Here is a 25945-nt window from a genome sequence, read left to right as displayed (position 1 = left end):
TACTACGAAATAAAGCTTCTGTGAATAATCATGATTATACAGACTTTGTGTGACTACTGGTTTTCCTTCTTCTGGAATAAATGGCCAGGAATGCAAACACTAGGTCCTGTGAAACCTGGAGCTGCCAGACTGCTTTCCAGAGGGCGAAGCCATCTTGTACTCTCGCCGTCAACGAATGAGGGATCGGAGTTCTCTGCATCCTCAGGAATATTTGGTGCTCCCATTTTGTCTCAGCCATCCTGGTACGCAGTGATACGACACTGTGGTTTTAAAGTTGGATTCCCCTAATGACTACTGATATGAAACATCTTTTCATGGGTTTGTGTGCCATCTGCATATCCTCTTGAGTGAAACGTCTGCTCAGAACTTTTCCATTTTCTTTTACTTTTTTAATCATTTTTTAAAATTTATTTTCAGCATAAGAGTATTCATTGTTTTTGTACCACACCCAGTGCTCCATGCAATCCGTGCCCTCTCTAATACCCACGACCTGGTTCCCCCAACCTCCCAACCCCCCCACATGGGGAGTTAGGAGAAGGGAGTTAGGGGAAATTGGAAGGGGAGTTGAACAATGAGAGAACTTTTCCATTTTCTAATTGAATTGTTGGTTTTGGTTTGGCTGGTTGGTGCTGTTGTTATGTTCTGCTCTACAGTGTGTTACATTTTCGGAACTCTTTATGTAGTGTAGATACTAGTCCTTTGTGGGTTTGTTTTTTTTTTTAAGAGTTTTTAATTTATTGATTTGACAGACACAGATCACAAGTAGGCAGAGAGGCAGGCAAGGGTGGGGGCGGGAAGCAGGCTCCCTGCTGAGCAGAGACCCTGGGATCATGACCTGAGCCGAAGGCAGAGGCTTTATCCCACTGAGCCACCCAGGCGCCCTGATACTAGTCCTTTGTACACACATGGTTTGCAAATATTTGCTCCCACTCTATAGCCTGTCTTTTCACTGTCTTCATGGGAGCTTTGACAGGGCAGAAGTTTTAATTTTGACAAGGTTCAATTCACCAATTCTCCCAGTTATAAGTCATTGCTTCAGTGTCAAGCCCACATGCATTTTTTACTTTTTTTTACTGTATCAAATTCATCAGCATTCACAAACCAGTGCAGGTTCCTGACAAAATTGTGTTCAATCAAACATTCAGTTGGCAAACATATAACTATATTTGGTTCTATTTCCTGCCATAGAGCATTTTTCAGTAAGAGAGAAATGCTGAAAAAATATGTCTGTTTTGTTTTGCAAGTTTTAGTGGCACTTTTCATTTATTTTTCAGAGGCATAATACTTTTAAAATTGTGTTTTCAATCAGGATGATGGATAGTTGCTTAAAAATGGGAACTAGGAAGCATATGCTCAAAACTATTAAAAAGATGTAAGATAGTAAAATCCAGAACCTATAACTCAAGAGGCATGTGTCCAAGGTGGCACTGTCCTTCAGAATCCCTTCATTGAACTTGACAGGGAAGAAGATGGCAGTGTTACCCCAAATTCAATCAGTGCTTCATTATTAAGCAGCTGTCAATCTGGGAAATGTAAAATATACTTAGATACTTAATATACGACCTTTGTTACTATAGAGCTGTAAAGAGCTGAAACTCAGTATCTCTTGTGCCAGAAAATCCTGAACCATATCTGCAAATGACCGTCACTTTTTTGGTGGTGCTTGGAGACCCCAGTTGCTGTGGGAAGTCTCTAAAATGGCCCCCCGTGCTTTACTTTTCTGATATCTATGCTCCTGTGTAACACTGACTGACCCCTTGAAAGTGGGCTAGGCCTCTTGTTCACTTCTAACAAAAGGAATATTGCAAAAGTGACATGACCTTGTTACTACTGAGATTACATTACAGAAAGACTACCACCTACCTTGCTCTGTCCTTTTCTTTCCTTGTGTATCTCTCTATTCCCCGTCCCTTTCTTTATTTCCCTTCCCTTTCCTCTCCTTCCCCTTTCCCTCTCCCCCCTTCCCTTCTCCCTACTCTCTCCTCCTCTTTCCCTCCCTCTCCCTCCTGCTTCTTCTCACTTCTCTTCCTTTCTCCCTCCCTCCCCCTCCTCTATCTACCCTGTTGTGAGTTGTCTTATGGACAGCCATACATTCCCAAAAAAAGGATTAACTTCAGCCAACAGCTAATGAGGCTCTGAGACAATAGCCACGGGAGTCCTCTTTTCAGAGGATCTTCTGAAGGCTTCCAGCAGCCATGTGTGTGTGTGAACTTGGGAGCAGATCTCCCCGCAGACTAGACTCGAGATGACTGTGGCCTGTGAGAGCCCCATGCTAGACTCACCCCATAATGCTGCACCACCATCCCTAACCCATGCCTCTGAGAAAATAAATCCTTGCTGGTTTAAGCAACCACATTTTGGGGTAATATGTGACTAATACTGCATACCTACTCCATAAATAATTATAAACGTGAAGGAATTTTACCAGACGTTTTGGGGACTAAAAAGGGAAAAGTCTTGGCTACAAGTTAACATCAAGAGGCACAGACGAATGCACACACACAATGCTTACAGCTTCCTTCAAGATCGGTTTCAGAATCACCTTTGAAATTACAGCACACCAACCAGGCAGAAGCCTGGGGAGGACTTGGCTGAGTCTATTTGAGATAAAAGTAAAAGGAGGCACCCTACTTTTCCTGAAGAATGCCCTCAAAGGAGACATTTTAATGCACTTAAAGTCATGTTGGAACACTTGGTAAGCCCTGTGCTTTCTTTTTTGCAGCAGTAAGCAAACAAGGGAATTAACATCTGCCCATTTGGTATATTTATTCCATATATGATTGGACAGTGATACCCATGAAGGCATTAATTTGCCATTACTTCAAAAAGGATATACCTGGTGAAGAAACAGTCACCAAACTACAGATGGATGTTTGCCCAGATGGGACTCAGTGGAACACAGATACCACGGCAGGGTAGGACAGAGGGGTCTCCAGCAAGGAAACATGAATTCAAATGTTCTAGCACATACAGCATCATTTACGAAGAAAAGCCAGCCTTAAAATCTGTCTCTTTATTTCTTAATGCGGTGGGATAAAATGAAGGAAAAGGCCTAAAACTCACCTTTGTAGTCATATGGCAATAAAATGAGAAGTGAATGTGAAAGCTTGCCCTACTACAAAGATATACCTTGGCCTATTCGGTAGGGCACATTGATGGTCTCAGCGAAATTGCTCTCATTTTTCATTGAAGAAAAACACATATAAGTAATAACAAGCTTAAAAAAAAAATAAAAGCCTTGCCTAAAACCTCTTCTAGATCTTAATCAGGAAAGCAATCTGATTAAAGTCACATATACCAAAGGACAAACAGGTTTAATGTTGCGATCCTCCAAGGTATTAACTTTTTTTTTTTTTTTTTAAAGAACTGATCTCGAAGGGCATCCTTCCTAGGGAGCCTTTCACAGCTTGGAGGCCTTTAATGTTCTCTTAAAATGGGCCCATGAATTTCCTCTCCTACCTTTGATTCCCCTCGGGGAAAGGAAATGTAACTCTGCATGTTCCTGATTGGAAAGCTCAGTGAGGTTTCCCAACAGCTAAGATGTACTCAAGACTGACCCCAAACCATAGGTGTTCTGCCCAGAAGGTTGATGTGGGAGCATTTGGTATCTTGCAGTCAATTCAAAAGCTAAAGCAACCAGTTCCTTTGCAGACAAGCAGCATGAAATGAGCCCCCCTCCTAAGAAATGGGAAGTTGCTGCAGGGCTGGAAGCTCCCCAGGAGTCCTCTAGGAGGGCTGGGTTGAACCCACACCTGAATGTCAAACAGCTTGGACCCTGCCCTGCCCATTTCTTACATAGTACCAAGTACCATTTGACCAAAGACCCTTTGGATTAGGCTGTGCTACTCTTTTATTTTATTTTAAAGATTTTATTTATTTATTTGACAGAGCGAGAGATCACAAGTAGGCAGAGAGGCAGGCAGAGAGAGAGGAGGAGATGCGGAGCTTGATCCCAGGACCCTGGGATCATGACCTGAGCCAAAGGCAAAGGCTTTAACCCACTGAGCCACCCAGGCACCCCCATGCTACTCTTTTAAAAAAAGGCCTTTAGTGGTTGTACCCGTGGCTTGCACACAGCTGTGTACAAGAATCATGTGGAGGCGTTCTAAAGCATCTGATGTCTAGCTTCCAACCTTTACCTATCATATCAGAATTTCTGGGGTAAGACCTAGGCACCAGCATTTTTTTTTTTTAAACACTTCAGGTTTTTTTCAATGTGCAGCCAAGTTTGAGAACCACTGCATTACCTCCTTCATTTCCTGTACAATGACAACATGTAGACAACTGAGTAATTCCTCAAACACTCTGCCCTTTACGTGGTAATTCTGCATGTGTTTCCAGTCTCCAGTCTTGCGGACAAGGCATTGGAGGTAGCAGTGAATGAACACATGAAGGAAGGAAGGAAGGAAGGAAGGGGCGAAAGGCCTTGCTCATCTGTTTCCTCCTGGCTTGGAGGACTTCTAATGCTCACAGAGAGCCCTGCAGAGAGGAAGCCAACAATTTACTCGCAATCGTGGAGTTCAATGCACAAAATCAAAGCAGTGAAAGGGGGTAACAAAGGAGAAATCTAATCTCATGAGGTTTTCTTTGCCAACTTCCTAAACATCAGTAGAAAGCATAGTCCCGAGTGGGCCACGACATCACCTCTTACTTGTGTATTCAGACACTCCATGTGTTTGCACAGAATCACTAGGATTATCCACGGGCGGCACGCACTGGCTCAGAGAGTTCATCCTTCAAGGCCCTGCTAATATTTCGTCTGCTTGGGAAAGCCTCCCTGACACGTTCCGAAGTGTGGTACACACCAGTGGTACACATGAGACTCAATCAGGGGCATACCAATGGGCGCTGACCCATACATTAGTGTAACAGTCGAAGACGGACTTGAGTTTGCATTAGAAACCCACCAGACTTCCTTTCACTATTGTAATGTAACGATTATAATGATATGAATTCTCATTTGAGAGATCAAGGAAAGTGCATTTTTTTTTAAGCAGAAGTGTTAAATAAGAGAATAGATAAGGGAAAGAAATTATGGAAGTGGGCAAGGAACAGACAGATGTGGGGAAAACGCTGTGGGGGGCCTAATCAGCCCACCGTGGCCCACACTCCTGGCTGTTTACCTCCGGGCCTTTCTCCCCTTCCACAGAGTCGCCACAAGACGGGGATGCAGCCGGTCAGGCTTCTGCGGCCTTCGCTCTGTCAGACACGGCACCTCAAGAGGAACTGTCAATAGAAACCATTTTTCTTTTATTGTGTTACCAGCCCCATTTAGGGTAAAACCATTGACGAAGGAGTGAGCTTATGAAACAATTCAGGTCATTGCTAAAAATGTAAAATTGATATTACCCTCAGGAGCAGCCCTAAATAGATGAGGTGTCGTGTCGCCCTTCTCCCCGTCCCCAGCTCCCCACCGGGGCGCGCCCTGATCCTCCTCCGTGACAGCAGCAGCAAGAGCTAGACCCTGACTCCCTTCCACCAGCTTGGCCACTGGGGGGCCGGATCTGGGAAGGCACGTGCATCACAACAGATTCGAGAGAGTTCTTGACATCGCGTTCAACCCTCTAAGCCAGTGTTTGGGGTTTTTCAGAGAACTAACTCCAACAACGCACACCACAGACCTCATTTCAGTGTGACCACTAAGTAGCTTGAGAAGCCTTCAGAAATCACCTTGCCCTTCCAGCTCAGAGCTCACGTGGTCCCCTCCCTGTCCCTCCCATCTGGCCTCAGCCTCCACTGAGAAGCCTGTGGGGGCCCCCTTACAGAGGCTCGGCTGTATAAAAGGATCTGACACAGCTTAGGAAACAGGCAGACGTGGAGCATCTCATCCACAGAGAGGATATTTTCTCAGTTTAAAAAAAAAAAAAAGTGTTCTCACTTAAGAATGTTAATGGCCCATGCACAGAAATAAAATCCCTGACCTACTTTGAAGCTGAACTTAATAAACAAGCCGACCTTATTACTCAGAAGAGACTGTAAAACACTAGAATAAAGGCCGAATGGAATTCCTAGCATCCTTCTTTGACAGGAGCTGCCAAGAAAAGCACAAAAAGAGAACCAGAGGCCTGGGCTGGGTGTCAGGAGCCAGGCTTCACGTCCAGCTCTCCCATGGAGTCTTGTTGTGTGACTTGGGAGAGATCACTATCTCTCTCTGGGCCTCAGGACTCTCACCCAGGGACTATAAGAGAGGCTCTCTGAGGTCATTTCCCCCTGTGATCACTGGCAATTCTATTTTTTTAAAGAATATAATGTTAAAATGAAAATGCAGAGTCCGTTATCAAGGGTATATTACGCCAGGCACTAAGAGGCAAGTGAGGGAACCAAGACATACCCTGTGCCTTCATGAAGCCCACAACCTAGCGGCGTGAGTCGGGGCGGTCCATACTGATTAATGGATTTATTTCCTAGCCGCAGTCTGAAAGCCGCCACAAGGCTACAGCCGACGTAACACAACTTGTGTCTGCAACGAGAAGTCCCTGCGGCGATCCACCTGACAACTTCGATTTAGCTGAATGAATCTTTCAGTGCATTTTAAACCGCTGCACCGCCACGAGTGGCCATCTACAAGTTATAATCAGATTTATCGTACTGGGAAGGAGGCGAGCAGTGATACATTTCCGTGGGGTTTTAGGGCAATAATGTGAGTCATCCCCGCTTATGCTGGAGAAAATCCTGGAGCCGCAAGGTAAATTATCCAAACCAGAATCAGAATGAGGCAGGGAAGGCTGCTGCTGTAACAGGAGGCGTTCGTCACCCACACGACGTTGGGCTCGTCCGCCCTGATGGGGGCTGCCGGGGGATGGTCGATGATGCTCCTCAGAAAACGTTAGGGTGTGTGTAAGAGTAGGACCCCTTTCGGTCCAGAGCTGAGGCTTAGAAACTAGGCTTCTCTGAGTCTCTAGAACTTGCTCACCCTCACAGAGCTTGGTGAACAAAGACAGTGGGGAGTCCCTAGAAGGAATCAGAGGATCCAGGGTTTGGGTAGAAAAAGGCAAGAGCCACAGTCACCTCCCTGCACCAGCCAGGGTGAAATTCAGGGCTCTGGAGCTGTAGCCACAAAGATCAAAGTAGGATAGGACTGAAGATTCCTGCAAAGACCAGAGAATGTGGGGTCCACAGAGAAGGATGTAAGGGACCCAAGCCAGACACCCCAGAGCATCTTCTCCCCCACTTTACAGATGCGGACATGGAGATTAAGAGAGAGATGCCCAAGGCCACTGGGTTACAAAGTGGAGCAGGAGTGTGTGTGCAGCTCCACACCACTGGGGTTCCCCCCACCCCAACCCTCTGCCTGTCCCAGAATTTCCTGTGTAGCCACCTCGCTTGCCACTGGTGCTGAGACTCCAATCTCCCACATCAGCCGGCTGCTTTCTTTCCAGACCAGTCCCGGCCGTGGCACCCCCATCAGGATGCTCCCACCCTCCTCTGGAGGGCTGCAGAGCTTTGAACGGAGTTGCCTTGCCTTCCACTCCTTGTGACTCTAGAATCACAGCCTTGTTCTGGCAGCTACTCCTTGAGCTGCTTGAGAGCATCCGTGTTGCTGGGTGCGCAGGTGCTGCCCATCTTCTCGGTGTGTGTTGTTCCCACCACCATCCCCGAAGATGAAGGCAAACAGGGAAGAAGCAGCAGAGAGAGTCCAAGGTTGCAAGGAAGGCAAGCCATGCCTTACTAGAAAAGCTTTAAGAGGCTGGGGTAAAAACTCCTTTGTCTGCAGAGTCCTGAGTGTGTTCTCTGTTCTTTACCTGATGAGAGCTCCCCTAGCATATGGACCCCTCCACAGAATCAGTCTGCAGTGTCTCTGCAAACAAAGGGCTTCCAGCCCCCTTGGGAGGACTGCCCTGTGTCCTGTAATGAACACACAGTCCTTGGATGGGAGGATAAAGACACACAGCCCTATAGAGCTGGGAGCGCACGGTTCCATCCCCATCGGACAACAGAGGCAACGGAGACCAAGAGAGAGTAAGGCCATGTTTAGTCAAGGACCCTGAGAAACACAGAGGCAGCGTGGGGCTTGACGGGCGTCTCAGAGCATCTAAGGCTCCACCAACCACAATTTCTATTTCCATGAGCATCCCAGAGGAGGGCAACCCAGAATTTTATTTTGGCTCCTCAGTTGGCATTCACAATGCTTCCAGTTAAGCACTATCCCAAATTTTTCTTGGAGACCTCTTCCCCACAGCCAGCCCATACGGCTTGCGATCGGACCAGCCATCAGCTCTGGGAATGGGCCCAGTTCAGTCTGTCTGAATGCATCTTTCGGTGCACTTTAAACTCAATCAGCGTATCCACGCTCCCACTGCTGTGGCTCAGGGATGATTCTGGAGCAGACACATGACCCAGATCTCCCCAGTGGTGATCAGAAGTCATTTGCTCACCCGTCAAGAGAGAAAGGTGGGATTAGCACTGCTGCAACCTTTGTCTAACCACGTGGGGCCAGAGAATGGAAACATGATGGAAGCAGAGCCAAAAATATAAGGGAGCGACAGGAAGAGAGCAAGAAGCTGGAGTGCGTGGAACCACTGTTTGAGTCTTTAATCAGCCCACGCTGGGAGCCTAGGAGACCTGTTCTCTGACTACTGATTTTCATACACCAATAAATTCCCTTACTGATTAAGAAAAAAAGAAAAAAACAGAAAGAGAGAGAGAGAAAGGGAAGGGTGGGGCAGGAATGGATGGAAAGGGAAGGGGAGAGGCGAGGAGAAATTATTGCCAGGAACAGATGAATGTAAGTCAAGAGGCAAACGACACATCTGCATCACACCACTGCCCCACCCCGAGCTACAAGTGGTCTTGGCCCTTCCCGAAGAGCTGTGCGCAGTGGGCCCAGGTGTCCTCATGGTCCAGCTGACACTCCGGTCTCTGCTCTTCTCACTACAGCCCAGGCGTTACAGATTTCTTAGAAACAGGATCATGAGATCTCAGCTCTTGGGGAAGGAAGCTCAGAGACCATCCAGCCTCACCCTTCCATCACTAGAGGGAAAAGCTGGTCTCAGAGAGAGAGGAAATTCATCCCAAGTCACAGTGAATGCGAGGGAGAGTTGGCCCTAGAGATGCCACATCTTCCTGAAGGAGCTATGCAAAAGCAGATGAGACCTTGACTTGCCCTGCTCCCTGGGGCTCGCTACTGCTTTCCCAGAAAGAGAAGAACAGCCCTGACATCCAGGAGCTGGACTGGTACCATCAGCTAGGACGTCAAGCTGCTGGCAGCTGGCCCGGCACTCCTAGCCAGGCCATTTTGTTCTCTGCTTGGCTTAAAACCAATCTCACACAACACCAAAACCAGGCCAGCTTCCTGGGACCAAGAAGAAGTAAAGCAGAAAAAGACTGATTTACAATTTTTCTAGGAAAAATTGTAAAAAACAAAACAAAACAAAACAAAACAAAAAAACAAAAAACCGGGCCACCATGCAAACCACAAAACACACGTCCCCCTCTCGTGGCTCATGTGAGGCTGCTGAAACTCTATCAATTACTTCTTTCATCCCGCTCTAGTGTTACCACCATCTAGATTAAACTTATTCAAATACCCAATCATAGAACTGTCCCCCTTTCCTGATAGATTTCAGTCTATGGACAACGCCGGCTCCCTCTGACCCTCCCCCCAAAGTCACTCAACTATAGTAAGTCCTTCTAACACTTTCTTAATGAGACTCCTCAAGGCTCTCCGTGGTGTGTGCTCTCATTCCCTGCAGCGAGTCCCAAACCCAACTTGTCAACTACAAGTATGTTTGCTGTAAATCACAGTGCACCCTGCAGATGGAGGGCAACGACGCCTCAAAAAAGAAAAAAAGTTCCACTTCCTTGGCCCAATACAGAACACTCTCCATGATCAGGCCCTACAGCGGAGTCGACCCCCATGTCCCCATCCTACCTTCTGCCACAACACGCTGAAGCGTGGCAGGCCTTTGCACCTGCCACATGCAGAGCCTGTTACCTGGAAAGCCCCTCCCTCCCTCCGCTCTCCTGGAGCCCTAGTTTAGGAAGACGCCTCTGGCTCCAAATAGAGTCAGCAAATCCTTCCTGCTCTCCATCACTTCCCTACGCTGTACCTACACTGATCACGGCGCACGTCACCGTGAGCTCTAATTACATTTACCCTCCGTGACCCTTCCTCGCCAGGTGCAAAGCTCTTTGCAGGAAAGGGGTGTGCAGTGTCCAGTGCAGGGGATGAAATAGGAGAGTAGGTATTATACACTGGCTATTCAGGTGATTTTTTTTTCTGCACCGAACAAAGTCTTTGCTATTCAATTACTGCCATATTTCAAATCATATTCAAAATAAGAGCCAAAATGATAACGTGCAAATCAAAGCCCCTTGGAAAATGAAGGCTTTGGTCCATTGTAATAGTGTCACTTGTCATTCACAGAGTGCTCCGTGATTCACAAAGCACTTCCTCATCACCTTACCTCACTCAATGCAATCCTCACGGCAACCCTGGCTTCTGTCCTGGCCGCTCGCTCTTCCAAGCTGCTTAGACACTCGGAAGACTCAAGGCTAGGACACAGCCAGGGAATCAGCTATGACTGGTGACTGGTGGTTGTTGCTCCAAGTTCACTGGAGCCCCAGTCAGCTCATGGGTTCATGGCCAGAGTGTCTTCTGGGAACCAAGCCTGATAGTCACAATCTCATTTTATACCTATCCTGCCATTAGTCATGTATTAAATATACAAATATTTTAATTCAATGTCACCAGCACTTGAACAAAGCTGGGAAGGCAGACTGAACTAGATATGAATCCAGATTCTACTTATTAACTATGTGACTTTGGGCAAAGTGTTTAACTTCTCTGAGCCTTGGTTTACCCAACTATAAAATAGGAGTTTAAGAGTACCTAACTCATAGAGTTATTATAAGGATGAAATGAGAAAATGTGAGCTGAGAATTTCTAGAGTGGCTGGCACATAGTCATAATCTACCTGTAGTAAATTGTAGCTATTAATATGATTCTGCTATTATCATCACTCTTACTGCTATTAGCTAGGATGATCCTAGGCCATTTATCATCACATAGATTCCATGACCTTGCTCTGCTATTCGTAACAGGGGAGGGGTTGGGTTGGAGGGGTGCGGGGTAAGAACAACTTTCCCAGGCTCCTGTTGTCAGCAGGCTTCTGATTTGACCAGCTAGATGTGCTTAGAGGAGACTGGAGGGCAGAAGGAAGGAAGAGTCCAGAGGATATGTATCTGTATGTATTTCAGGGTATACACATGCCTGGATCTCTCTTTCCCTCCCTCCCTCCCTCCCTCCGACTCAGGCAGGGGCTCGTGTCATACCCCCAGCCCCTGCTGGAGTCTCCGTCAGTGTTCCAGCTTTTTTATAGTGACCCAGAACCCCAAACACCAATAATACTGTCTCTGTCTTGGGACCACCCAGCCTCAGGATGGTAAGAGCTTCTGGTCATGGTTCATCCCTGAGCGGCTCACCCTGTAACCAATTCCCTACATTAAATCCCTTCTATTTCAAATATCTAGAGTTTGTGTTTTTCTTGCTGGGCCCTGACTGACAGATTACACTAGATATGCACATTTCAGCCAAGTTTCTTCCTGCATTAGAGTTTCTTCACTTATGAAATGCTGCTAATGTCTGGAAAGATAAGATAAAACATACGGGCGCGTATCCACCTCAGTACCTGGCACATAGTCGTCTTAAGAAACTGGGTCCCCTCTTCATCTATTGTAAGGAATTTCTGTGCAGAGATCTCATTCCAAGAATGGTACCAGAAGGAAACAATGAAGAATGAAACTATTTCATAGTCAACAATGACCTTTACAAGATTATCTACCATGCCAAATCTTGAAATGCCTAAAAATACAATTAAAGAACATCACTACTATGGGTTGATTTGCTTCCCTCCAAAAGGCCATTCTGAAGTCCTAACCCCCAGTAGCTCAGACTGTTGCCTTAACTGGGAATAGGGTTCTTGCAGATGTAATGAGTTAAGATGAATGGTCATACTGGGGTAGAGTGGCCCTCATCCAATATGACGGGTGTCCCTATAAGAAGACAGCCATGTGAAGACGTAATGAGACATGGAGAATACCATCTAAAGATGGAGGACTGGAGTGATAGATCTACAACTGGAGTGATAGGTTGCCAGGGCAGAAAAAAACTGGAGAGAGGCAACGAGGGATCCCTGCACAAGTATCAGATGGAGTGCAGCCTCCCCAACACCTCACCTTCAGCATTCTAGCCCCCACAACTGAAAGAACACAGTTTTCTGTCATTTTACCATACCCAGTCCTCAGTGCTTTGCTGCAACAGCCCTAGAAAGTGGAAAACACCTGTAACAGGAGGTGGTATGGTAGGCAGGATTCCATGCATCCCTCTACACTCATATTCCCCGGTGTTAATACGCTGTATTTCTTGGGTGGTGAGCAAGGATGTCACCTGGCACTCATGACTCTAAGAATGGGAGATTATCACGAGCAGACCCAACCTAATGAGATGTGCCGTTAAAAGAGATGAGGCTCTTCCTGGTGAAGGAGTTTGAAATCCAAGAGGGTTTTGGTGTAAAGGCAATTCTCCGACATTGGCTTTGAAGATGGGAGAGGCCACATGACAATAACTGCAGGTGGTCTCTAAAAGCTGAGAGTGGCCTTTGGCAGACAGCCAGCAAAGAAATGCAGACTTGCCATCTACCACCATGAGGAACCGAATTCAACCAACAGCAGAAACGAGTTGGGAAGCAGATCTTTCCCCAAGTAAGAATACTGTCCCCTAAAACCTTGATTTCAGCCTTGTGATACCCTGTGCCCCAGGCTTCCGACCTGCAGAGCTCTGAGATAATCACTCATTGTCCTAAAGCTGCCAAGTTTGTGGTAATTTATTACACAGCAACAGAAAACCAATACAGACCTGTACCCTCGCTGTCTACAATTGTTCGATATAAGTATGTCAAAGCCCATAAAGGAATACACAAAACATGGGTAATGTTAACATTAACCTAAAAATATGTTAAATAAACATGGTATGTTATTCTCATCTGATCACATCTCTGCCAGACACACACATGCAAACTAAAACAAAACAAAAACAAAAAAACAGGCTTTGGATGGGCTAGGGTGACAAGATGAGTGAGATTCAAAGAGTCTTTAGTCTTCTTATATAATTTTAAGAATTTAAAAAAAATTATAAAAGGACAAGATTGTTCCTGCCTCCAGCCCATGAGGAACAGACGAGTACAAGGTTTTACAGTGAGCCCAGCCTCCCAAGAGCTCAAGTTACTTGAAAGAGAGGGCCATAAAAGAGCCAAGATTTCATAAAATGCCACAGGAGAGAGGTATTTTTTAGTTAGATTAATATATCATCAAAGAGTCACAAATGGCTTTTTTCTCTGGAAATTCCATATAAGCCCTCCCTGCTATCATTCACCTCCCTGCCCAAGGGGAAGCAACAGAGACATCTGTCCTTGTTGCTAAAATCTTATCTGTGATATGGGCCAAAGGTGGTTGGCATATTCCATAGTTTTCTCACTTAGCAGGTTCAGACAGAAACTTTAAGAGCCAGTGCACAGCGACTCACATCCTGTTTTCCTCTGTCACAGTCACCAGCAAGGTTGCAGATGGTGACTACTCAATCTTCTTGGTCTCATAGAAGAGGGTAAGTGTAGAGAAAATCCCCCATCAACCTCCAATGGCCAAATAATGTGAATAAAACATCAACCCACATCTGAAATGTGGGGCTGTTTGTTACTGCAGCATTACCTAGCACATCTTACCAAGTAGGATTAATGCTACCCACCCTGTTTTACAAGTGGGTAAAAGGAAGCGGAGAGATGACATAAAAGGCTCAAGTTCACCTGCTCGCTGAGTCCCAATGACAGGACTGAGCTTTAAGTTCAGGGGGCCCGACTCCAGAGCACATGACTAAAATCCACCGGACAGACGTTCCTCTACTCCCTGATGCCTGGATAAGCCATCATTTTACTCAAGTGGAGGCAGGATGTTGACAAGAGTCCCACTTCAACATGAGGAGCACAGTGTGCTTCTCTTTACCTGGACAAATGAGTCACAGATGACGTGGGAGATGCTGAGTACAGGGCAAGGGCATTTTGACCGAAATAGGGATTTCATTAGTTAAAGGCTCTGAATGACATCCCTCTTCTCCCTGGAGAGCAGGTATCACTCTGGTGCCAAGGTGGCCCCTTTTCACAAATCCTGTAGGCTCTAATTGTGCCTTCTGCCCAGCCCGGATGTCAGCTTAGTTTTTTCTAGGTCACAGCTGATTTTCCAGTGGATAAATTAACCCTTATTTTAAGAGAAGCAAACATCACAATGCAGCCCAGAAAAGAGGTCTCTACTGAGAGCTTAAAGCACTTAGAGTCAGGTTCTCTGTACTTCTCTGAGGAGCTGAGAATGCACTGTGAGACGGCATGCTGGTCCAAGAACAGTCCACATCTGGGCATCCTGGGGTCCTGCAGACCATTCAGGCTGAGCAGTAATGGCACCAGGATTCAGGCCCACCTCTGCAAACGACTACTAGAATGACCATGGTTGTCTGAGTCTCTGCGTCTCTATCGGTAGCACCAGAAAAGAAAAGACACTATATAAGGTGATTTCCAGCTTGAAAATACAACAATCAAAACGGATGCCAACTCACAGACATCACTGATAGGCATGTAGAACAGCACGACCCCTACAGAGAATAATTTGGCAATATCTATCAAAGTTAAAAACGTTCAGCAACCCCAGGCCTCGAAAATTACACTAAAGAGATGTTTGCATAATGAAATGACGTCTGCACAGTTATTCATTGCAGTATTGTCTGAAAGCAAAAGACTGGAAGCAATCCAAATGCTCACCCACAGCAACCAGTTCAATAAATGATGGTGCGTCCATACAATGGAACATGCTGGAGCTATCAGGAAAAAAGAGGAAGCCCTTTATGTCCCCTGACACACAAAGATACCCAAGACACATTAAGCGGAAGAAAAAGTAAGACTCAAAAGAGCTTGTGTAATATGCTACAATTTATGCAAGAAAAAGAATAGGAATTTGATTAACCCACACATAAAAGACCTCTGGAAAGATACACAAGAAAACAGTAACACTGAGAATCTCTAGGGAAGAGAAATGTGTGACTGAGATAAGAGGTAAAAGGACAAATTTTCAGTGTATGTTTTATTGTGCCTCTTGAGTTTTGGACCAGTTGAATATATTCCCTCCAAAAAAATAAGGAATAACATTTAAAAAAGCCTTTTTTTTTTTTCACTGCCACCAGCCAACAATTAAATGAGAAACAAGAAAATTCTTGAGCACACATTCTGAAGATTGAAAACCCTAAGTATCTTCTTCCTGAAGCCCAGTACCCAAATGCTTCTCATAGACAAGATCTCCCTCTTCCTAATATGCATTGTACTCTTTACCTTCCTACCACTCCCTGCTCTTCAGAAATTTCACCAGATACCTAAAATGCAACTGTTAAACTCTCTAACACTTTCTTTACAATTTTGGAAAAAAAGCATTTAAGTATATGAGAAAGAAGCCATGGAAAGGAGTAAGCAGAACTAGGCCAGACAGAGTCATAATTCACTGAGTTAATAATAAGACTGTTATAATAGACAGAGTTGTAATTCCCTGAGTTAATAATAACACTATTAGATGAGCACTCTACCCTCTCAGGGCCTCAGTTTCTCCACTGGTTCAACAAGGGTTATGGAATAGGAAATGTCTCAGGTCAGCTTCTCAGCTTTATCATTCTAGAGTTCTAAGCATTAAATGGGATAGAGCAAAGGCAAGATTACATCCTAGAAGGAACTTTGAATTGTTATCTGATATGTAGTTTTTGACTCTACTAAATGTCTTCTGGAAATACCTCAGATAGACACAAAGATCCTGGTGGAGATAGGGATGGTTCTAGACCCCAGAATACTGGGAAGTGGAGTCCAATCAGAACATGGTGGTCTGGCTGAATTGAGAAGGTAGCACTGGAGTCTGGACAACTGCCAGAGTAGCTGGAATTTGTAAGGCAGGGTACCAGAGCACATGTAAAGATTCCCTTCCCATCTGTGGATGATTGCTGGCCCGTACATATGTAAGGCAAAACTCTGGAAGCTGTAGAATAGAATAGTTAATACAAGGCTGAGAGCTGAACAGAAATACCAGAGGTTGTACAAGGTTGAGAAACACTGGAATTGTGGTCCAGCTGCAGGGGAGATTCAGTAAAGACCCTAGAAAGTACAAGTCAAGTAGTGAGTATCACATCTGAAAGTAAGGACTCCATATACTAAGCTGACTAACAAAACCAAAACAGATGCATCCCCCTTCCCGCCAAAAAAATCCTGACAGTCTCAGGAGGATGTGCCAGTAATTTAACTGCCTAATAGGATAAAATTCAATACCCTTGGAAAGCAAACAGACATAATCCAGACTACCTACAGCACATCAGCCACAGTTGTTATATGAAGAATCAGGAAGGAAAAAAAAAAACCCACACAGTCAAGTAACAGACCTCAAGATGATTCAGATGTTAGAATCTACAGATGAGAACCTTAAAAGAACTATTACAAATGCACTGAGGGTGTTAAAGAAAATGTGGATAGAAGAGGAAGATAAGAATGACAGCCGAGAAATGGAAAGTAAAAATTTGAATTCTGAACTGAAAAGTACCATGTCTGAAACAAAAAGTTTACTCTGGGCTTAGTGACAGCTCAGATACTGCAGAAGAAAGGGTCGCTGAATGGGAAAACATAGATACCTGAACAACACAGCAAAATGAATGAAAAATAAAGAGACTCAATTACCCGTGGTCTAACATATGTATATTTGGCATCTCAGAGAGACAGAGCTGAGAGAATGGGCTGAAATTAGTATTTAAAGAAACAATGTCACCAAAAAAGGCAACCAAAAATAAAAACATCTTTAAAGTTTTGTGGAAAAATGATTTAAAAATTTAAAAAACAAATCAAGAGATATTCCATATTCATAGATTAAAATGTTCAATTTTCTTAAGTGGTACATTCTCCCATTGCTCTAGAGACTCTGTATATTTTGGTCAGAATCCCAAAAGTCTTTTTAAAAATTGGTATATTTATGCTAAAATTTATTTGGAATACAAAGAACCTAAAAGAGTGAAAACAACCTTGATAAAGAGGAGCACATGTATTGACCAGAGGTTTATAGGAACTCTCTATACGTCCCTTCAGTTCTGCTGCAAACCCAAAACTCCTCTAACAAATAATAGTCTGTTTTTTAAGTGCCTGAAGTGGGGTTTGCCTCTGGCACATCTGTCGTTACCTCCACTTAGGGAGCTGATTTCTCCAGTCTGGGTCCCAGAATGAAAACGGAGGAGAGATCTGAGCTGTGGAGACTCACAACTTAGGTAGAGCTGTAGTGATGAACCCAGGCGGGACCAACCAACCTCTGGCTAACTCACAGACAGAAGAACAAATAAGTAATTGCTATTTGTTGTTGTCATCATTGTTGTTGTTGTTTATATAAAAAGCAGAGTTGCAGGATTGATTTTAAGACTTTTTGATAAAGGCTCCTTAATCTAGACAATGAGAGAGCAAAATAGTTACAAGAGAAACAGACCAACAGAAAAGGACATTGAATCCAGAAATCGACCCATACTAATGGACACCTGGTGCATCACAAAGGTATTATAGCAATGAATGGGGGAAGAATAATATTTCTAATAATGGCACTAGATCAGTTGGCATTCATATGGTATAATGAACCCTAATCTTTATAAAATATATTGTAATAAAATCAATTTTAGGGGATCTACATTGACCTACATTTACAATGTAGACTGATACAGCTTCTAAAAAGATAATACAGGACAGTGATTTTTTGATAGTGTAGAACACAAGTATTTCTTTTTTTATTTAATTCCTTTTCAGTGTAACAGAATTGTTTATGCACCACAAGAACACAAGTATTTCTTAAACATGGTAAAAAAATAACAAATGAAAAGATAATTAGACTTCATTAAAATTAATATATTTTATTCAACATACAGACCACTAATTAAACAAAAAGGTAGGCCACAGAATGAGAGAGAATAGTTATGATAAATACATACATACATACACCCAGACACACATACACTAGACAAATACTCATATCAAGTGAATATAAACAACTCCTGCAAATCAGTAAGATACATCATTTTTTTTTAAAAAAGCAAAATATCTGAATAGGGAATTCACAAAATAGGTTATCGAAATTGTCAAAAAAAAGGGGGGGGAGCACTTTGGTGGTGGCTCAGTAGGTTAAGCATCTGCCTTTGGCTCAGGTCATGATCCCAGGGTCCTGGGACTGAACCCCACATTGTGCTCCCTGCACATCAGGAGGCCTGCTTCTCCTTCTCCTTCTGCCACTCTCCTGGCTTGTATGCTCTCTCTCTCTCAAACAAATAAATACAACCTTTAAAAATAAATAAATAAATAGTCAAAAAAATATACGTTTAAAGGTGCTCAACCTCATTTGTCATCAGTATAACGAAAAACTAAAAATCACAATGAATAGTATATTACCATACACCTACCAGAATGGTCAGTATTAAAAGACTGACAACACTGTCAGGTCACTCTAGAATACTGCTTGGCAATATGTACTTGACCCAAAAAAACAATTCCACTGCTAGTTATACACCCAAGAGAGATGGTGCCCAATACCACAAGAAAACACATACATATGTCCACAGTAGCACAGCCCATTATGGCTAAAATGGGAAACAACACAGACGTCAGCGGTAGATGAAATGAATGGACATGGTTTGGTATAGTCATTGTAACAAAACACCCTTCAAGAATGAAAAAATGAACTACTGCTACACACAACACAAATGAGACTCCCAATATAATTGTGAATGGAAGAAAGAAGGCAAAAACTACAGACTTTATGATACTTTGTATATAAAATTCAAAAACAGGAAAAACTACTCTAGAAGGTATAACACATTTGGGGTAAATTAATGACTTGGGGGGGGGGACACAAGGAAGGTTTCTGTGGTGCTGGTTATCATTTATGTCTTGATCAGGGTGTATTAGCGTACTCAGTTATTATCTGTCCCTTTCTCCAAACCAAAAATCCAGTCTTTACCAAGAAAGCCGCCACAGAAGTCCAGTTGAGAAGGGATAGAAGTGGAGACAATGAGAGAAGAGATATAATTAAGAAACATTTAGGTAAACTGGCAGGTCCATTTTGTTGGGTTACATCAAAAAAGGGTTGGGATGGAGTGGCAAAGTGTTGAGGAGAAGGTAGTAACCTAAGGTGGCTCTCAGGTTACTTTCTGGTGTTAGTGATGAAATGAATGGCAGGGCCATTCATGGAAATCAAAGAATCGGGAAGAACATCTTGAACTTTAGGTGCCTGTGGCCATCCACAGGAACATCTCTGGCAGCTAATTAATTGGGAGTTCACTGGAATTGTCTGACAAGAGATACAGGTATAGGAGTCATCAGCTTCCCTGGTCATAATTAAAATAATGAGACTGGATGGCATAAGAGGGAGAACATGGAGCAAGAAGGGATATGTGAGCAGCACTCTGGGGGGGGATACCACTCTGAGGGGAAGGAAATTTATGGAAACACAAATCTGTGACTGAGACAGAAAGGATAAGCTGGAGAAACAGGTAGGAAACCAAGAGACATCAGTTATGGAAGACCAGTTCCAACCGGAAGGCAAGGAAGAGGGGTCAAGGAAGTTGGCCAATTCTCTCAAAAACCTTGGCCAGACAGCCCAACACTCTAAGAATATAAAAGTGATATAATTCTCAATCAATTGCTGTGCCTCTACTCAGGAATTGATCTACTTCAGAACAAACTGTAAAATATTCTATCAGTCAGGTCAGTTGGATTATACAAGAACTATATTCTGATATGCACAAAACTAGAAAGCTGGAGAAATGAAAGACAAAAATCAATCATCCAACCAAACCAAACATACAAACAAAAAATAGAACACACACAAAAATGTTAGCCTAAATATTGAGCTGATTACCCAAAGTATCTTTTTCATTTATATGATGAATTTTTATGTACAAATTGGGCTATATTTTCAAATATATCTTTACTTAATATGTCAATTATATAAACCAACTGAGTAGTATTGTTGTGTCCATATCATGAAAAAAAAGACATTATATAGGATTCTTGTTTTTCCCTTCAAATCTTTATTATGAAAACTAAATAATAAATTTTGTGATATATTATTAATCATGGTTGCAAATAAGTAACAGACAACAAAATATAGATGATGAATTATGCCATTTAAGAAATCATTAGTAAAAATTTATTGACTTTAAAAACAAACAAACAAAAACCTTGGCTAGAAGCCAAGGACTTAGCTCTGTAGCTGTGGTCCCTGGGCCCCTGATTTCTCTCCTCGGAGCCTCGGTTCCTTCAACGCTAATGGGGCCATAGTGTAGTATCTGCATTAAAGGGTGTTGTCGGAAGTAAACGAGATAACACATAACAAAGTATCTAGCAAATAGTGAGAAGTCATCACCTGTAATCATCATGATCCTGGCCTGTGCCCATCAAGCAGGGTGTTCGTTCTCAGGGTGGGGGTAACAGGGACAAGTTTATAGGCCAAGCAGAAAGAGCCAGAAGGGGAAGGTCCCAGGATATTACAAAGAGGAAGCAGGACAGACAGGCCCCACCACCATAGCTACCCCTGCTTCTCTGACTCAAGAATGGACGTGGAGACAGACACAGGTGACAAAGAAAGAGCAGATGCTGCAGTAAAAGGGTCACTCCTACCAAGGCCTCCATGACACGCCTCCCTGCCTCTGGGGGAGACGCCATCTTTGGGACAATCCGTGCAAGTGTCAGAGACACTGTGGAAAATAATGAGCCTCATTCATCCACTTATGGCTCAATCATTCACTCACTCACTTTTGACAAGCACACACTCAACGTCTCCTATGTGACTAGGGGAATAAGAAGCGGCTCTTCCCCTAGAGGAGGTCACACTCTTTGAAGATGGCCAATGAGGAAGGAAAAACGAGTTTACCTTAACTGACCATTTCCACCATACCAGACTGGGGGCTTTACCCAAGTGATGAATGCGTCATATCCTATGTACCTGTCAGCAGGACCGGGAGGTAAATGTCACTATTCTCATTTTACACACCCGAATACAAAGGCTTGAAAAGTTAGGGGATTAGTTCAAGGTCACGTGGACAAAAGTGGCAGAGCCAGTAGTGGAGGAAGAGAGTGTCACTGTAGCCCAGTACGGTGAGATGGGTGCCATACACACAAAATCTTGTGGGAATTACAGAGGGTTTGGACACAGGAGTTTGGTCTTGAGTAAGAGCTTTCCCAAAAGAAAGGGGGTCAAGAGAAAGAAAAGGTTGACTAACACTCAGATGTCCCCAAGACACATGTGCCCATAGCCTGCTTCTCACACAGAGAAAGAACTTAGCCATAGACACCATAGGCCTCCCCATTACCAAAATATGACTCTTCTTACATAAGCACAATTCATTCTTAGGACCAAAGTTCTCCTGGATTTTCTCCAAGCCTCCCTGAGTACACAGAATTGTCCTTCTGCACTGTCAAATCCCCAGATCTCATACTTAGCAGCTGTTTTCAAGATATTTTGTCAAAACTTCATGCCATGCAGGCACAGAATAATTTGTCGCAGGCATTTTTACATCTGGTTGACTCCAATCAAATCACCCAGAGATTAGATAAAAACTTACAAATTTTATCAGCTTTAATTACTTAAAACAATTTTGATGGCCCTTTGAGTCTCTCCCATCCCCCAGGTACTCAGCACAAAGTTTCAGGAATAATAGGGAACAGATGGCAGAAATATTTAAGACTATGCTTTTTTTTTTTTTTTTTTTTTTTTTAACGAAGACGATCAAGAAAAGATTTCATTTATTTTGATTTTTTTTTTTTCCATTTAGGAGAAAACTGCTTCACATGGAAAAGGACATCTTCATAAAATCCAGCCTAAGTTTAAAAACAAAAAAAATCCCTTTAATCTAATTTTAACCAAATGAAGCCTCACCCCTAATGTGACTTTGATCAGGATAGACTTAGCACTTCAACAGATCTTGGGAGTGTGTTGAGAGAAGAACACTTGTGGGTGGTTTAACGTGGTGTCTCAGGGGTCTCCATGGATCCCCTGTAACTGACCGATGAGCAGGGCACACACAGGGTTGGATGACGCTCGTGCAGACTTAAGCTCAGGATGTTTAGGTCCCCGTGCATGCAGAGCAGAACGCACAGGCCTTCGAGCTGGAGCGGTAGGTGGAGATGTCAGGCATTAGCAGAGAGCATCTCCCCTGGCAGGAAGAGACCCCAAGAGGGAGGCGGACATCTGGATGCCACCAGGGCTGCCATGCCCAGATTCCTTCCATAAAGCAGAAACTCTTAAGGGAGAAGTAGAATTCGGAAGTAGAAATGCCCAAAGCTTTTGATAACAGGCTTGGGCAAAACAGCCTCGGGGCTTCCTTCCAGCTCTGAGTTCTATGATCCTCAGGCTGATCTGGAGAAGAAGCCTCTAGAAGGATGCACTCTGATATGGATATCAAAGTGTAGGTGGAAGCCCCCGACTTTCAAGGTCATAAGCCTTAGATTCCACTCCCAGCTGCAGCTAACCAGCTGCACAACCTGGACAAGCCACTTAACCTCCCTGAGCATAGCTTCCCTCGTCCACGGTCTTTCTTATTTAACGTTAAAAATACCACAGTATAGTGTCTCGCACAAAAGAACCAACCGTAAGGAGGAGATCCCCCTCGCCCTGGCTACTGCCAATGGCCCCTAAGCCTCAAAGACTTCCAGTGAGTGGTGAGCGCCCCTTCCAGTGAGTGTCTGGCTCCTGCAAGGGCTTTGTCGGGGCTCATTCAGCACTGCTGTCTCAAGTAAATGATTTATCCCAGCGACTGGTGGGCCACTCCTGTCACGTTGCCGCAGGTGAGCCCTGGGTCCGGCACCAGGTAGGGGCTCAGCTGTTCTTTCATAGATGAATAGAGACCATCTTACTTGGCAGAGACTGTCTAAACGTTCACAGGCCCGTGTCCCTTTCTTCCTTGGCACAAGGTGGCCGCACTCCCAGTCTCCCCTGCTCTTAGGTGCGGCCATGTGGTTCTGGCTAATGGCAAACGAATGAAAACATGTACCACCCTCAGGCTGGGTCCAATCCAAACAAACAGAAACAGCCCTAAAAATCTGATGCAGGAGAACAGGGTGACTTCAGAAGCCACACGGCGAAGGCAGCTGACAGAAGACAGAGCCTGGGTTCCCGAGTCACCACCTGGAGAAGAGCCACCCATCCTAGATATCTCACAAGTAAGGAGTACACGTCTCTCCTGTTTTAACCACTAGACATTTTCGGATTTGTTACGGCAACTCCCCCTAGGTCAGTGAGCCTGCGGCGGGAGTGTGCATCAGAATCTCCTGGACGGCTTAGCCAAGGGACAGATTCCTCATCCCCAAACTTTTGGATTCCGTAGGTCTGGGTCGGGGCTCAAGAATTTGAATCTCTCACAAGTCCTCAGGTGGTCCTGATGCTGCTGCTCCTTTGACCACTTTGAGAACCAGGCTCTCTACCCAGGGCACTTACAAGCCTTGTGCTGGGGATCGGTAACCCTGATGAATGGAGTGAATGGGAGAGATTTCGTCAGTGTCCAGCCTGCCCAGCTGCCCAGGGCCTGCAGTCTGTCTGTGTGAGAGGACAGCCACATCAATGCACTGCTGACAAACTGTGACGAATATCAAATGAGAGGAGTGTCAAAGAGACTGTGGGAACAGAACTCAGTGTTCCCTCTCAATGGGCAGCACTCCTCCACGGGCAGGTCAGTGGGGTCGGACACACGCACCAAGTCAGGAAGTCTGCACCTTCAGAGCAATTTCAAGAACTAAGGTTACGTGGGCCTGGACAGGGATGGGGTGCTTGGAAAGGGTGGACAATGGATGGCGGAAGTAGGGCTCAGGAGGCTGAAATGTGTCTCTGGGGCAGCAGGGAGGCCCCAAGAGGTGGGACAAGGGTGTATGGAGAGAGGCCCGTGCTGGGGAGTCGGAGCTGAGATGGGTCAACGAGAGGCCGAGCGGGAGGGCAGCTCAGAGGTCCCCAGCAGCGCAGGCAGAGGCGGGGGCTGGTGCCAGGAAAGCGCGGGCAGCGGTGCTGGTATGCTCCAGTGCGGGCGGGCAGCTGAAGGGCAGGTGGACGGCAGGGCTGAGAGAGGGACACAGAGAAGCCGGCTGAGGGAAGAGTCAGTCAGCTCAGTCTGGGGTGTGACGGTAGAAGGCCTGGGGATCTGTGGGCTCTCTGGGGTCCCGGGACTGACAGCAGCGGGGTTCCCACAGTTTGTCATTCCTACCATAAACTGGGTGCTGAGTCAGGGACCTGGCCTTTTCCCAGGGCCCTCTTGGTGTCATGTACACCCGTGAACGTGTATGCATGTGCGTGCGCACACACACACGTGCACACTCACACACCCAGGTGTATCTCTCACTTCTATCACCTAATTTCACAGACACCTCCTCCAGCCAGCCAGCCAGCCAGCCAACCCACTGGTCAGTCCGTGAGCCACTGGGTGAACGCCTCCCCATGGACCGACCTGCCAGCCGCTGCTGCCACTTCCCTGAGGGGGCCCGCATTCTGTGTCTGGCTCGATGCTCTACCCGAGCAGCTTTCCCAAAGAACAGCAACGGCTTGGCCTTCCCAGGTCTCCTCTGTATCGCCCTCTCCCTGCCTTACAGCATCGGACACTGCTTGCCTTCATCAGGACCCTGGCCCACTAGACTCTTCCCTCCCTCCAAGCGCACCCCTCCACGTCCACTTGGAATCCGTGCCCCACCGCTCCAGCAGCCCTTGCCAACCTGCAATTCCCGTCGCCCTTGGCCAGAAACACCCAAGCACGCCCTAGAGCAGTGCTCCCCAAAGGTTACTGGCTCTAGCTATCCCGTGAAGGACTTGTCAAAATACAGATTCCAGTTCAGGAGGTCTGGGGGCAGGGACAAAGTTCTCCATTTCCAAAAACCTCCCACCTAATGCAGTACTGCTGGTCTCAAACAAGAATCCTCTAGATCCGCTGTCTCCACGGCCTCGTACCCACCCCAGTGTGGCTGCCGCTGCCCACACCATCAGCATCACTGGCGCAGCTCATGGACGGCCTCTAGGCTGCCACAGGCACTGCGTGTTAACACCTGACCCTTCTACTCCTTGAAACAGCCTCTTTCCTTCCCTTCGAAGACCCATCAAGATACCCTGAGATGTGCGTTTCTACTACTCTAAATGGGCTGGTCAAGGAACTCCCCCTCTCGGGGAATGCTGGTGAATCCCATCTTCTCCGTCCTAGCTGGGAGTTGGAATCCTCCTCACAGTCCCTTCTAAGACCCTCAGGGATACTCTGGGTCTGCCTGTCTGTTCTATGGCCAAAATCAGGGCTCTGCCCACATCCATAGCAACACTGCCCAACAGAACTTTCTGGAATGACAGGTTCTATAACCACAGTGTCCCATATGGTTGCTACTGGGCACATGAAGTTCTTGTGACTGAGAAACAGAAATTTTTACTTTAATTTTAATTGATTTAAAGTTGAATTTAAGGGGCTACATATGGCCCGTGGCTGCCATATTGGACAACATGGTTTTATAGGAATGAATACCTAAGAGACAGTCCCATCACACACCAGATGTTCCTTGGGCCCATGACAAATTCAGACAGTTTTGCAAACCTATCATCAGAGGCGGGTAGAAAGCATGCCTGTCGGGCTCAGATGGCCAGCGTTCAAATCTTGCCTCTGACACTCGCTAAGTGGGTCACTTGGGCAAGTCACCACCTCTCCGAAGTTCAGTGTTTTCACATGTACGCGCAGCCAACGCAAGAACAGCTCTTAGGGAACTGCTGTGAGCATTAAATAAGTAAACACGAGGCATTTAGGTCAACGCCTAATATGTACGTGCTCAATCAATGCTCTCTTGTTACTAATTTTATTATTAAATCCTCACGCTAGTCTTGCAAAGAAAGGATTACTGTCTAT

At 45.2% G+C, this 25945-nt stretch overlaps 1 protein-coding gene across 14 annotated transcripts in view; it reads right to left on the bottom strand.

The window, feature by feature from the left end:
* The window catches only part of PTPRT (protein tyrosine phosphatase receptor type T), a 1045273-nt gene that overhangs the window by 612253 nt on the left and 407075 nt on the right, over positions 1 to 25945 (bottom strand). The gene's annotated exons all lie outside the window — the stretch shown is intronic.

This window comes from Lontra canadensis, unplaced genomic scaffold, assembly GCF_010015895.1.
Source record: "Lontra canadensis isolate GAN:19392208 unplaced genomic scaffold, GSC_riverotter_1.0 scaffold105, whole genome shotgun sequence".
NCBI classification, from domain to species: Eukaryota; Metazoa; Chordata; class Mammalia; order Carnivora; family Mustelidae; genus Lontra; species Lontra canadensis.
The sequence above is the reverse complement of the archived record's forward strand: the minus strand, read 5'-3'. Positions and strand labels throughout refer to the sequence as shown.